Raw genomic sequence first — 15872 nt, 5'->3', positions numbered from 1 at the left:
TTTCATAGCGTCTTAAACAAATCCCTGTGGAGCTCAAACATTTTTCAAAACTCTCCTAGATAGTATATTTTAGTATAGAACCAGTGCCGGGTTAGCTTTTTCACAAAAAGCAGATGTTAAACTGTTTGAAATCACGAGAGAAAAATCACTCCTAGACGCAGGACGTGACTCGTTGGGCATCGGCTCCCACAATTGGAAGCGGGGTTTGGAAAAGTCAAGTAACATGAAGATCTGACTTTATCTCTAGCTGTGGACACAAATTAGCACTCTGCTGTCTGGGACTTAGATTGAAATCGAAATGAAAAGAATGGTCCAGAATCCCATGCACTCTTCCTTCTGAATGCCACCAGGTAGTTCTAATACTTCTGCTACTAAAAAGCTCAGATAAATTCTTGAGGAAGGATACAGTTATGTTAGCACCTAATTCTATAACCCATTGTGTTACCACGTTCATTAAAACATTGCATGGCTCAAATGACATGAGTATAGACGATGAAAAGGTTTGATACAACATGGCTTGGTCTACAACAAAGGTACTAAACCCCTCTTTAATAGACGTTAAACCAGATGCTGTAACGTATTTGTGAAACAATAGATGGACATACTTATAATTGCTTTCCACTCTCCAACCAGTCTTTTGTAACTTGAGTATCCCGAGATTGATTTTTGATTTGTTTTGTTTTATTTCTAATAAGAAAAGTATGCTGAAAGGTACTGAGTTCATTATAGTATTCAGGACATCAAACAGAAAAATAAATTAGTTTTAGTTGTCTTCTTGAACTATTAACTATTTGTTTCACATATTTAAGCAATACAACTCCCCACATCATTGAGATGCACAGATAGGTGTGATCTATATTCTTTAAACCTAGTTTACTCTACATGAAAATTAATTACTTTATTTTTCTGATGATATTGAAACTACCTCATACAAAACTATAAAAGTAAAAGAGAGAATAAATACAATACACATTCTGTTAAATGCTTGCATATAAGTATAATGCTTCCGTTCATTCTTATGTACTAATTAAATAGTTTTGGGGTGGGCATTGGATAATGGAGAAAAATATAAATATTTTTGTGTCCTTGTAGACATACTTGTAAATCAAGTACATTTTTGAAATCTTGGTCTCAATGTACACAATTTAAAATCTGTCCATTTTCCAGAAACAAACATGATGAGTTTTATGAGCCTTTGGTTAGATGCTTCATGGACCACCCACACCAAAGGGCATTTATACAAATCTTCTGAGACACACCCATCCATTAAAAGGCCACAGAACAAAATGCCAAGTAGCACATCCCAGTCAAAGTGGATACAGCCACGTCCTAGAAATTGTTAAATGGATCGTCTATTTCTGGTTTTGTGAATGAACTCTTCTATGTCTCAACTGCCCTTACTCTTAAAATAGGGAGAGAATTTCCACACCCACAACCGAGTTGCGGTGTTGGTTGTTCTTTCTGGGACTAATTCCATTCTCTGCTTTTTCCCTCCTTTCTGCACCTAGACGCTGACCTCGCGATATTGCTTGACCTGGGCTCCTTGGAGCTTGAGCTTCTAGTTGGGTTTGCTCACAAATGGCAGGATGTCCTTCTTTTTGATGGTTGGACAACATTCCACTGTGCCTATATGCCGCGTTTTTTTTTTATCCATTCATCCATCGGCGCACACTTAGGTTGTGTCTATATCTTGGCTACTGTAAATAATGCTGCAGTGAACATGGGTGCAGATGTCTCTTTGGAAGTACGCCAAGAAGAGGGAAGCCTAAATGATGTGGTAATGTTGGGGGAAGGGAACCCTATGATACTGGTGGGAACGGAAACTGGCACAGCTATTGTGGAAAACAGTCTGGTGATTCCTCAAAATTTAAAAATGAAACTACCTAGCAGAAAGGAATGAGCTACTATTCAAGATGTCCTCTCTATGCCCAGATAATTCTGTGACCACGCCCACATATAGTGATATAACAACCCTGTGCACATAGATACAGTAGATATTTAGCAAATGTTATCTAGCCAGTGGGTGCGTTGCTAATTTATTAAGATCAGTGTTACAATACGATTTTTAGTGAATATATACCAAATACAATCACCTCTGTGTTTTTAGCCTTAGAAAACTTTGGGAGAATCAGGCTGTGGCTCAATCAATATCGGAAAAGCTACACGTTTTCAGATGATAACCATATACATCCGTTTCATGCAAAACTGGTTATTTGCTAGTGTTTTAAATAAAGGTACTTTTTCATCTCTAGCAGAGTAAAATGACATTGTTCACTGTAAAAGGGCTATTGTAGATATTTTTGCCAGCTACAGTTTACGCACGGAGTTCTTGAAAATCAGTGGACATGTGTTGCCTTTACTTAGGGTGCAAGGGTCGACGGCATAACATTTGTCATTGCGGTAAGATTGCAGAAAATTCGAGTGTCTATTTGCTGCCTTAGTCACCCATCCCACTGCTAACAGTGAAATGCTTACAAATGGGCTTTATCAACGATTATACCTCCTATTATCCTTACTCTCAACCTTAAAGAAAGAGGCTGACTTCACCAATCAATCTGCAATTTTTGCATTATTAAGAACATACTCTCTTCATACCATTGAGAAAACCATCTATCAGGGCCTCATTCCAGAGCGTTGCCTCTGGCCAAAGCTTTCTTCTTAACAACATAACAAGGAAAAAATGCAGAGAACAGCTCGGCCCAGAAAATTCAGTTTAAATGTCCAGCATTCCTTTCAAAGAAACTGCAGGTAGAATTTCATCTGCGTTAGTCAGGGTTTCGGACTAGCAGGTAGTATGCGGATCTGTCAAATTTCTCTGAGTAATTCAATTGGCATGGAATGAATTCGGTTATATCTCTGACTGCTTGGTATTTCAACGATTTTTTTTTTCTTTTCTTTTTTTTTTTTTTTGCATTGTGGAGATGGACCCAAATGTAAAACCAATTAAGTGTGGCAGCCCCTGCCCCCTGATAACCTAATCCCCGTATCTCCTTCAACAAGTCCTGCTTTTAAAAACGTCAGCGTATTTCTGGTTACATATGATGAATGGAACCCACACACTTATATTTTCTTTCTCCAAAACTCCACAAATGAGAGTAAATGAATCCAAAAGATAAATGATGAAGGCCAGCCTACAAGCTAGGTTGCAATGATACCTGCGTCCTGGTATTTGGGGGTCACGGTCTGGGTAGTTCCCCACATTGTACCAAGGGTGGACTGCTTGAACAATATCATGGCAAAATATAAAATATCACTTCTGATATGAGGCTATAAAATAATATGGCTCTTACACACCTCTCTCTCTCTCTCTCTCTCTCTCTCTCTCTCTCTCTCTCTCTCTCTCTCATCTCTCACTGTGGTGTGGGTGAAACTATTATAATATAGTGATCAGCTCAATGGAAAGACCGCACATGGAGAACCCAAACCTTCTGGCCAACAACCAGCGAGGGACAGAGACATGCCACCAATCACATGAGTAACCTTGACATGGAATTTCAGCTTTGAGATGGCTGCACCAGTTGAAAGCTCAGTAACAATCTCCCGAGACCATGAACTACTACCACCCGACACAGCCTTCCTCCTAGATTCCCGAGACTAAGAACCTGCGAGATACAAGGTGTGTTGCTTTCATCAGCAGAGCTTAGGTTACTGTGTTACACAGAGACAGATCACTAACATACAAGTCCACAGTGGTAAGGGGTTGGGAGAACCTTCCACGGGGATCTAGAGGAAGGCGGACGCTCATGCCCAGTGTCTGCAGGGGAGCTGAGCTAAGTCCTGTCACAGAGCCTCAGAAAGACTCAGGAACTGGAGTCACAAGGATCAACTGACGTGACAGCAGGGCGAGGTGTGAAATCAGGGAATTCCGGGCCGGTGTGCGCAGTGAGCAGCCAGATCCCGGTCTTCTGCCCTCTGCTTCGCTGAGAAGGAGAAGCAGCATTCCCTGGAGAGAGCAGACCGGAGCGCTCCAGCCACAGGGGGGGTTGGGGAGAGGGGGCTGAACTGAAACGGTGTGTGGGGGGGGGGGTCAAATGAAATTTCATGTATCGGATAAGACCGTCAGCCCCCTCCGACTCTCAATTTAAGCATATGTTACGCAGGACTCTCTAGTTGCAAACACCGACAAGTGGTTGTGTGATTCTTTCCAGAAAGACAGAGAGAGAGGGAGACAGAGGAGAGAGAGAGAGAGAGAGAGAATGGATATCTATTACTGGGAGTTTTTCAACCAAACCAGTCACCAGATCTTTACTGCAGGTCATCTTCGAAGGGAACCACTAGGTGATAAGTTTCTGTCACAAACACTGACCTTTGAATCATTTTCTCCATGGCTCACCCGTAAGTATAAATGGAAAGTCACTTCCCCAGACTCGGAGAGAAATTGAGACATTAAAAAAATAATAATAACTCAGTAGAGAGAGATACAATGAAGGGATTAGAATAAAACTTTTAAAACACATAATTTGTTAATTTAAATCAATAAGAGGATGTAAACATTCAATCGATACACAAAAGCAGAATGTAAGAAATAGAGAAAAACAAAGTTTTTGCAAATGAATGTATGACAACCATTTTTTCCCCCACATTTTTATTTCTTTATTGATATTAGAGAGAGACGAAGGGAGAGGGAGAGAGAGAGAGAAACATCAATGAGAGAGAACATCGACTGGCCGCCTCCTGCATGCCCCCCACTGGGGATTGGGCCCACAACCTGGGCAGGTGCCCTGACTGGGAATTGAACTGGCGACTTCTTGGTGCAGGGTCGACGCTCAACCACTGAGCTACACTGGGCAGGTCACACATTTTTAAATAACTCTAGACTCTTTTATTGCTTGGAAGGCATCGCCCAGCAGCCTTACCCATGTTTTTGGTACCAGAACCCTGCCTGTAATCCATTCTCCGTTCCTAGCCAGGCAGGATTCTGGACAGGAAATCTGCATTTCCTATGTCCAGTGGTGTCCAGCGAGTATACCGCTTCTTAGTTCCCCTTTACTCACTACGCTAAGCAAAGGCCTATATCCCCTTTGTGTTATAATCCAGCACAATCCCGGCCACTGAGGAATTGTCTGGGGCAGAGCGACCCTTGGAAGAAGTTAGCAGTCTGAGTTCTAAAGAGTTTATTGTAAGGCGTGCAGGGCAACTAGGTTGTCAGAGAGCTCTCTTAATCTCCACGTTGTCTGGCCCTCCAGAAACGACAACCACTTTCTAAAAAGAAATCGCTGATTGGGAAGACCACTGAGGTCAGTGGCAAACAGGAGAACAGAGAGTCTGAGTGATCAGCAATAACAAAGGAAAGATGAGAAGACTGGCCAGTTGGAAGATGAGGCCAACCATCCAGCTAGTAAGAGTCTCATCAAGGGAAAAGGCCATTTTAGGAAAGTACATTATCAAAGATATATTAGCAAGAAAAATGTTTAACAGAACAGAACGTGACATTTTTATATTAAAAGTGATCATCCAGGACAAACAAAAAAAAAAGAGGAAAAATATACAATAAAAAGTCAATGTTGGCTTGGCCAGTGTTGCTCAGTGGATTGAGCATCATCTCATGGACTGAGAGGTCCCAGTTCGATTCCTGGTCAGGGCACATGCCTGGGCTGCAGGCTTGATCCCCAGTAGGGGGCGTGCAGGAGGCAGCCAGTTGATATATCTCTCTCATGTCAATGTTTCTATCTCTCTCCCTTCCTCTAGCTCTAAAAAATCAATACAATAAATAAAATCGTAAAAAAGTCAATGTTGTTGACAAATACTTTCACATGGAAATTCTAATAAAGAGTTCACTGATAACGTTTTTGTTTTGTTTTGTTTTTAATGGTAAACCTTCTATGTATAGTAAATTAGCAATTTCCTTACATAATTATGTTTAATTATTATTTATATTTTTGTTCTGTTCTCAATCATTTTCCTGACTTAGTCAATATGCCACTTTTCTTTAAAACGTAAGTAGCCACTATGTGTTTAGTTTCTGGTTGGCCACCCATGCGTGGAGCACAGGGGTTCAAGGTCCAACCGTGTTTACTTAGGTCTACTTCGTCATCAGCGAGTGGTCCAGGTTATTTTCATATTGGGGAAGGTGCTGGACTCTACAACATGTGAGCAAAACATCTCTTCCCACTCATTTATTTATGTACTTTTTTCTCCCCTAAAGTATAGGACATGTCTAATGCCTTCTCACATGTATTAATTTAATAAAATGCCTCTTTACAAGAATTGCTTGCTAATGATAGGATTTGAGTTGTGGCAGGCAATATTTAGGGCATTTATTTTTAAAGAGGGAAGATATGTGTATTTATGGGCAAATGGTCCCATTTCCCCTGGAGAGTTATGGACATTTTTTTGAAGGTTATTTTTTTAATAAGTATAAGCCCCTTCCTGGGTGTAGAGCCATTAAAAGTGAATCTAATTTCAACTCATTTAACACACCAAATATTTGTATTCAGAGTAATCTATTTTTACCAAAGACAGGCAGCTGGTGTGGTTGGAATTCTATAAGTTGTGCATGGAGTGAAGGGGAAAATATACACATGGAATTTATATTTACAAATACAATGTTTCATGTGTTCATATTAAAGGTTTAACAATTTACAACACTAGAGCAGTTTATACTTTTTTAAAATATTAAAAAGACCAGTGGGAGTGACAAACTGACCATTTCTACCTCTAAAAAAAAACACACATCATTCATCCTTCAGAAGACATTTATTAACCCAGATGATGATTTCACAATGTGGATCCCACCTGACGCGCTGTTCAGTTAATATGTGTCTGATTCCGACCTTGGAGACACTACCTCATAAGGGGTAGACCAACCAACAGCATGGAACTGACAAAAGACTGTCTGAGTATTTTTACTGGGGATGGCCGCCATGGGTAGGGGAAAACCATAATGGGAAGGTCAGGGATGAGACACCGACTTGGCCAATCTTCACCAGCTTAACCAAGCGTGCAAGCCGGTCTCCAGCCAAGTCTGCCCCAGTGGGCAAAGGCAATGTGGAGGCTTCAGCCCACAGCTGGCTTTCAGTGAGCAACAGTTGGCCAGCGCATTGTGTTTTTGAGAATAAGACCACGGGCACAATCCCAGCCCCGTCCAGTGAACAGAATGTATTTCCATGACTACGAAGGGCACCACTGGCCTTGCCAACAATATTAGAAATACTCCCATTTGGTTACCAAAACAACCGGGCAAGGAGCAGCGTGGTATAATGGTATTTAATGCTGGGGATAAAAAGGCTTAGAGGACGTGGTCAGCGTGATCATAGTTGCATATAATGTACATTTCATCCATTTTCTACGTGCACTGGATTTTATCATTTTAATTTGGGTTTCAGTGAGAATGAGGTATAACTGGGCAAAGCAACATTACAAGGTCGATAGACTGATTTTTACCACAGGGACTCAGAGGGGAGTTCCTGGAAGATAGAATCCCTACAATCTACATGCTTAGCTCTTCTGGTTAATGTACAGCTGGGCTAGGGTGTGCAGGAGGATCCAAGTTAACAGTGTGTCAAAATCTCCGCAGTCATCGAGATTGTCATAAGTGAAACGATATGACTCATGGGAGTATATACTCCACGTCTTTCCTCGATTTCCCTGATACTGAAGCCATAAAATAAGGGTAAGTGGGGAAGCTTGTTGCCATGGGGCTCCCTTTCCAACAAGTAATGAAATAGCAACTTGCAAGCTGTGAAGTTATTTTGGGCTCCATGGGGAGGTTCACATGCATTGGGGACCATGGCAATGCTTCCTTTGCAGTTTCTTTGTTGCTAAATGGTGGTGATGGAGCTGTTGAGGTGATTGGAGATGACAATGGAGATGGTGGGGGGGGGGGTGTTGGTGCTGGAATGAGTGCGGAGGTGTCACTGGAAGTGAGGCTGAGAAGGAGGACTGTGGAGCTGTGTGTGAGATGATGGTGGAGGTCATGGTGGTGAAGGTCATGGTGGTGACACTAGAGGAGGAGATAGTGCTGGACATGGTGATGGTGTAGCTGGTAATGGGAAAGGTGTAGTGCTGAAGTGATTGGAGGTGGAGATGCTCAGAGGTAATGGAGGAGTCTGATAATAGAGGTGATGGTGGAGGTGAAGATATTATTGGAGATGGAGGTGGAGGTGTTTGTGTTACAAGTGGTAGACACCGTAAAGGGGGCGAGTTGCTACCTTATTCTGTGCATCTCTCTTCTGTGTGAAAAGCAGCAAGAAAATCGGTATTCATACACAATTCATTTTCTATTGCTGCTGTTAACAAATCGCACAAATTCTGCAACCTAAAAGAACAATTATCTCACAGTCTGTCATGCAGAAGGCCAGACTGGTTCATGTGGCCCTTCCTCTCTAGGTCTCATGAAGCCAAAATCAAGGTGTCAACTTTCTGGGCTCTCCGAGGGACACTGTGGGAAGAAGCCTTCTTCACACTGATCCAGGTTGAAGACAGAATTTAGTTCCTTGCGGCTGTAGGACTGAGGTCCCCATTTTCGTGCCGGCTGTCCTGGCTCCTGGAGACTGCTCACATTCCTTCTCATGCTTAACATGCAGCGCCCCTTCCAGTAACCCAATGCCTCTGCTCCTCTTCTGCCATATTTCTCTGGCTTCTTCCGCCTGACTCTTCTGCTTTAAAGGGCTCATGTGATGGCTGTGACGACATGGGGCCTACAGGTAACCTAAGATGATCACCCTCCTTTAAGATCAGCTCATTAGCCCTGACCAGTTTTGTTTAGTGGTTAGAGCATTGGCCTGTGGTCCAAAGAGACCTGGGTTCGGTTCCTGCTAAGGGCATGTGCCTCGGTTGCAGTTTGTCCCTGGCCCTGGTTGGGTCGTGCAGGTGGCAGCCACTCAATGTGTCCCTTTCATGTTGATATTTCTCTGTCTCTCTCTTCCTCTCTCTCCCTCCCACTCTGTCTGAACAAAAAATGGAAAAATGTCCTTGGGTGAGGATAAAAAAAAAATCAACTCATTAGTGACTCTAGTTAAGTCTGCCAATGTCATCACAGAGTACCATCTTAGGGTAGTGCTTGGTTGATTAACAGGAGACTGGAGGGTCCAACTTTAGAATGCTGCTACATACAGATGTCCCCCGATGTACGACGGTTCAACATACAAGTGTTCCACTTTACGATGGTGTGGCAGTGATACACATTCAGTGGAAACCATACTTCAAATTTTGAAATTTGGTCACGAGAGTCAACAACTGATACTCCACGGTATGCTGGGCATGGAGGTGGCAAGCCAGAAGCACGTAGATTACATGAGACACACAACATTTTATTATAACATAGGCTTCGTGCTAGAGGATCCTGCCGCGGTAGGCTCATGTAAGTGTTCTGAGCACGTCTAAGGTAGGCTGGTCTCAGCATGATGTTTGGTAGGCTAGTATATTAAATGCTTTTTGACTTACACTATTTTAAACTTATGATGGGTTCAAAAGGAGGTAACCCTGTCATAAGTTGAGGAGTATCTCAGTTTAATGGGCCCTCAGTTTACTGGTAAACTGAGCGGGAATTAGGTGATCTGAATTTTCATTGAAAATTCAAGGAAACTGCCTTCTAAAAGGTCTCCCTGGTTTCAGATACATAACAATATAGCTGACACTCTTCCTGCCTGATCATTATTCCTAAGGCTTTAATGTCGTCATGCCAGGTGTGTGGGCCACACACTTTCCTGTCCGACCTTCCACAGGACTTGTCTGCCTCATTCCTTTCGAAACAAGCAGATGCTTCATCATATTATTACTTATCAGTCACAGATGACACATCAATTCTAGTTCCCTGGAGTTTTTATTTTTTCACTAGAGAGGGGCGGGGAGGAAGGAGCTGTCTTAAGAACATCATTAGCATTGTATTCTAAGACGTCATGTGATTGTAAAATCTGCAGCCCGTCTGGGAGAAAGAGCCTTCGCAATGAAGAGGATTCTGGGCCCAGAAAACAAGTGAAACACAGAAGGAAAAGCCCTACGAAGTCCCAGTGTCTTCTTATGAATTCTCCTCCATGACACGGCTGGATGGCTCATAGGGAGCGTTGCCTACAGCCACCTTCTTCTTAGTGGGGCCAATGCCCTTCAGACAGAGATCACCACACCACGAAACCACAGCTGCATGTAAGCGACTTGGGTTTGTGGCAGAAAGGGAGAACACACGCTATGGGGAGCCCGGGGTGGGGTGGGGGGGCTCAGTATCAGTGTGTTAGGAAGAGCCTGTTAGAAGGACAATCTTTGGGCAAAGACTCAGGCTGGCATGGGGGGTGAAGCTGGGCACCGGCACCAAGGAACACCCTACAGCAACTCCAGGGCTGACAGAGCTGCAGCAGCTGCTACTGCTGGATGTGGGTTTGCCTGAGTCCACTCTCAGCCTCTGTGGTGTAAGGATTCTTTCTTCAAAAACATTTTTTTTTCCTTTATTGATTTAACACAGAGAGGAAGAGAGAGGGAGAGAGAGATGGAAACATCCATAAGAGAGAACATCAGCCCTGGCCGGTTTGGTTCAGCGGTTAGAGCGTCGGCCTGCAGTCCTGAGGGACCCGGGTTCGGTTCCCGCTAAGGGCACGTACCTCGGTCGCAGTTTGTCCCCGGCCCTGGTCAGTTGTGCGGGTGGCAGCCACTCGATGTGTTCCTTTCACATCGATGTTTCTCTCTCTCTCTCTGTTCCTCTCTCTCCCTCCCACTCTACCTGAACAAAAAAAAAAAAAAAAAAGAGAGAACATCAACTGGCCGCCTCCAGGTTACCCCCCATCGGGGATCAGGCCCACACCCTGGGCACGTGTCCTGACCAGGAATCAAACCTACGACCTCTTGGTACATGAGTCGATGCTCAACCACTGAGCCACACTAGCTGGGCAAGACTTCTTAATTGTGTGTCACAAGAAGCCACAGAATACACCTATTTGAGGCTGAACTGAAGACAGGCAGAATGGCATGGGGGTGGCGAGCCTCAGGTGGCCTAATTACTTAGAAGATGATTAGATTAATAGATGCATTAATTAAAATCATATATAATATAGGAAAGTATCTACATACTGGGCATTTTGTTTGACACTCCAGGGTTTTCTCTGTGTTAAGGCCCAAGGACAGTTGAAGACTTTCATGATCTTGAACCGACTGGTTGAGCTTCCGAGTTTCAGGAGGAGCACAGGTCGTCCCAAGGTGCTTTGTCTCTGACCTGGTGACTTAGTCTCTGCGTCACATGACTTCTTCTTCATTCAGGGAAGGCGAGTATTTTCAAAGTCGCTAACTGAACCCGATTTGGTGTTTTATGACTTTATAAGACATACCCTGTGAATCAATTCACGATTCATAGAAGATTCGCTTATGAACACCGTGCTCTAAACTGTGGGTTTGGGGGAGCAGGTCACTGGCCCCAGGTCCATAAAAAGTCTCTGTTTCTTCAGTCCAGATGGAAGCCAACAAGAGAGTTCCTTGTCCCCCTGAGCAGGGGCACAGGTGAGCAGGAATGTTCTGGAAAGGGTTTAGGATGAAACGGATGCCAGTGCCAAGTTTATCTATGTTACACTTTTTCCTATGGGCAGGAGGAATAATTCTTGTTCTATGCTGGGCTCAGACACACCAGGGCTTTCCATATGTTTACACACATCTTCAAGGCACCTAGAGGTAAATACAGCAAAGTCTGGCAGAACTGAAGGCTGTTCCATGCATTTTTCATGAGAGAAATTTCAATAAAGTGAAGTAACTCGGTGTCCCAAAGACGATGCCAGCGAATGACACGGAGGCTGTTTACATGGGATTGTGCGACCAGGACCGCTTGGGTTTCCTACACACCAAGGGCCAGCCAGCCCTTTCAGTTAGTCCATGAAAAAAAAAGTTCAATTAAAAAAGAAGAAGAACTGTTTCAAGAACGACCCGGAAGACACATATCATTAGGAAATTCTATTTAAATGGAACCCCTTGCGAAACAATTACCACTACACATAGGATTTCAGTATATACACATGAAATTAGTTTGGGTTTGACCACAATTACCTTAATTACTTATATGCCCGGAATGCCATGAACATCCACATAGGTGAGGTGAAATCTGTTCATAAACGTTACGTATAGGAGCCATTCCTCTGTGCCCAGTGAGCACGGTGCGTGGTCCTGTACCCTTCAGAATGCGCCGCGGGCGTCATTTAAAATAACGATTCATCAGAAATGAAGGGATAACAGAAACAGATGATCCAATGTCAGCTAATGTTCTTCTACAGAGAGTAGTGGCCGGATCCATAATATCCGCCTCACCTGGGAACATGTTAAAACGCAAATTCCAGGGCCCCTGCCCCAAACCTACTGAGTGAGTCACCTTAGGGTTGGGGTCCAGGAGTGTGTGTTTTAAGGAGGCTTCCAGGTGCCTCGGATTCATGCCACTGTTGGAGAGCCAGAGACCTAGCAGATGACACTTCGTGACTAAATGATAACAATGGATCTCGGGATAGCACGGGATACACTGTGGCTCCACCGCAGAGAGAATGATGTGTTTGTTTTGTTTTGTTTATGGACGTGTGTGCATAGATAGAAAAGGAAAGGAAAAAAGGAGGCCGAGGGCGTGCAGAATTTTAAGCATCAGCATCCAGACGGTTTATGTCTTACCACAGGCTTTCCCGTGTTTTCCAAGAGGTCTTCATTGACTGTGCATTGGCTTTGAGATCAGAAGGGTGGTGTTAAGGAGAAAGAGGGGCGGCGTGCTGGTGTGTCTGCGGCACATTTGGAAACAGCGCCTCGTTCTGCGGCTCCAAGGCCCAGGGCACAGGCATCCCGTGCGCGCAGATGGATGCCAGCCACTCTGTTCTTCATCGAGCACGGGACACTGTCGTCACGCAGCTTACAAGCACGTTGGCACCCGCTCTCAGGGTAGGCACACCGCTGGCTGCAAACTGGGGACCCCTGGCTGAAAGGGGCATTGCCCCTGGGCCTTCCCGCTCACATTCCTTCTGGGATCTGGCACCGCCCCTGCTCTGGTGTGCAAAGGGGGTATTCGTGGCTTGTTAGATCATTTGACACTTGAAGCTCTTTTTTTTTTTTTTTAAAAGACTGAGATGGCCCTGGCCGGTTTGGCTCAGCAGTTGGAGCGTCGGACTGTGGTCCGGAGAGACCCGGGTTCAGTTCCCGCTAAGGGCACGTACCTCGGTTGCAGTTTGTCCCCGGCCCTGGTTGGTCGTGCGGGTGGCGGCCACTGGATGTGCCCCTTTCACATCGATGTTTCTCTCTTCCTCTCTCTCCCTCCCGCTCTATCTGAACAAAAAATGGGAAAATGTCCTCGGGTGAGGATAAATAAATAAATAAAGACTGAGATGGAGAATGCTTACTTTGGGGAAATATCTGACGTCATCCTTGGAACGTGAAAGAAAAAGAAGTCAGAAGGGTCTTACTGAATGTCTGACCTTGGACTAGGCGGGGATTGCCAAGCAACTCAGAAGGAAATTCTGTCTTCACAAGAGTATGAGCTTCCTGTCACTGCTGTAACAGAGCATCACAAATAGAATGGCTTAAAACAACACATACTTCTTCTCTTTTGGGTCCAGAGGTCAAAAGTCCTGAAGCCAAGGCGATGGTGAGGTTGTGTTCCGATGGAGGCTACAGGCAGAAACTCGGATGGTCCCTCCCTCTAGTTTTTGGGGGCCACCTACATTCCTTGGTTTACAGGCACCTCCAGCTACTCCAATTTCTGCTTCCATGATCATACTTCCTTCTTTCACTCTGCCTCCTTCGCACACTTCTAAGGAGCCCTGGGATTGCATGAGGCCCGCGAGGTCATCCAGGATTTTCTCCCCATCTCAACACCCTCAACTTAATCACATAAACTAAGTCCCTACTGCCTTGTCAAGTAACAAGGTTCCTTAGAGGTTCTGGAAATTAGGTCACAGACATTGAAGCAGGCATGATTCTGCCTAGCGAACCAAGGTGGAAAGTTTTCCAGGTTGAATTATCTTCTTTGTCCATATCGCAAAAGAACATTGAACTCATTACTCCTGTCACATTTGCAAAAGATGGACAGACAGATCTCATGGGTTCTGTATATTTGATCTTTGACAATGACTGAGTCCAGGCAATGTGCTAATGAAGACAACCGAGCCTATTTGGCAATATTAAGTTGTATTCTCCGCCTGTTGTACATTAAAGAAAATAATGCTCACTTTTTTTACATATTACAAATGTTACTCACTATGATTAAACATAATGTTAAAATGTAGATGAAAACGAGAAAATGGCATAATAGTCCCCATAATATGTATATGCATATTCATTTTCATTTGTACAAAATTAGATCACAATGCACATCTTGCTTTGCAACTCTTATTTGTATTACTCTGTCATTTATAGGTAATAATTCTAGCAGGTAAATCTATGAGAATATTCATCACTATTTCCATGAAGTAAAAGGACTAAAGAAATAGCTGACAGTTTAGAAACACTTACCTCCATACCTGATTGTATCAGTGTCTTAAAGTCATCCATACCTAGTATTCTAAACATAATGCTTACAGCCATTCCAGCACTCTCAAAAGAATTTTCCCCATCACTTCTTTGGAAATAGAAAGCTCAGAGTCAAGTGTGTTAGTTATAGAACATCTATATTTTATTTAAAGAGACAGTATGTAGACCTATTTGAGCTCTAGGTCTTTTAACAGCCTTCATTTAAAATGTACAGCATGTGAATGGAAGGGGACTCTCCCCAAAGGGACTTACCTTGCATGGGAAAGGCAGAGACGGCTCTCAGTAGTGAATGGGATTGGACAGGGAACGGTGGGCCACTCCACGGAACCACAGCAGTACCTGCAAGAAGCATGGGTTGGTCTCAGCCCAAATGAAACTTAGTTCAAGGAAAATATCTTCAGGGTGAGTTTTTCAATGGCATAAACATTAAAGCTGCTCATTAATTCATCATGAGATGCTCCTCCTCTCCTACTGATTTGCATACTTGTAAAATAGGGGGGAAATGTACTCTTTGATATTGGAGTTCATTGTCATTGAATGCGGAAGACTGAGTAATCATTTGACAACTTCTGTTGAAACATTACAGATACAAATAATAACAGCTAAGTTTATTGAGCTATTATTTCATTCCAGATACAGTGTGGCGAGTAGTCCTGAGGGCATGTAACAAATGTATAACTTGAGGATGGGCACAGAGTTAATAAATGTTGGCCCAGGTCCGAATGACACCAAAATCTATCATCTTAACATGTTTGAGCCACTTCAGGAAAGTAAATGAGAAAAGTGGGTAGAAGGATTTTGAAATTAGGTTCACAATTGAATAATTTTTTAAACTATGTAAGTAATCATGACATCGTCATGATATAAGACTAAGAGAAACAAGTCGATATCTACAGTAATGTGAAATCAATTTTTACATCAACATGAAATTTTGCAAAAGTTAAATTTGCGTGTGGATATATACACATAGCCTTGAATGCAAGGGTGGTCTTTTTTTTTTTTTATTCCTCATCTGAGGATATTTTTATACTTACTATCAGATAGAGTGGGAGGGAGGGAGAGAGAGACAGAGAGAAACATTGATGTGATAGAGCCACATTGACTGGTTGCCTCCCGCATGACCCGACCAGGGCTGGGGATGAACCGAGGTACGTGCCCTTGACCAGAATCAAACCCGCAACTCATTGGTCTGCTGGCCGATGCTCCAACCACTGAGCCAAACTGGTCAGCGCACAACAGTGGTCTATGAATGGTAGAGTCCTAAATGACTTCACTTCATTTTGCCATTCTATGTTGTATGTTTTATAATTAAGGGGTTAGTACAGTTTATAATTTACTTTTACAGTAATTAACAAAAATGCATCACCATCACCATCTGTTAAAGCAGAAAGTGGGGTGGCCAACTAAAAGATTTATTGAATCTGCTCCAAATACATACAAAAGAGAGTGATCACTTTTCCTTA

The sequence above is a fragment of the Molossus molossus genome, unplaced genomic scaffold (genome assembly GCF_014108415.1).
Source record: "Molossus molossus isolate mMolMol1 unplaced genomic scaffold, mMolMol1.p scaffold_m16_p_19, whole genome shotgun sequence".
Classification (NCBI taxonomy): domain Eukaryota; kingdom Metazoa; phylum Chordata; class Mammalia; order Chiroptera; family Molossidae; genus Molossus; species Molossus molossus.
The sequence above is the reverse complement of the archived record's forward strand: the minus strand, read 5'-3'. Positions refer to the sequence as shown.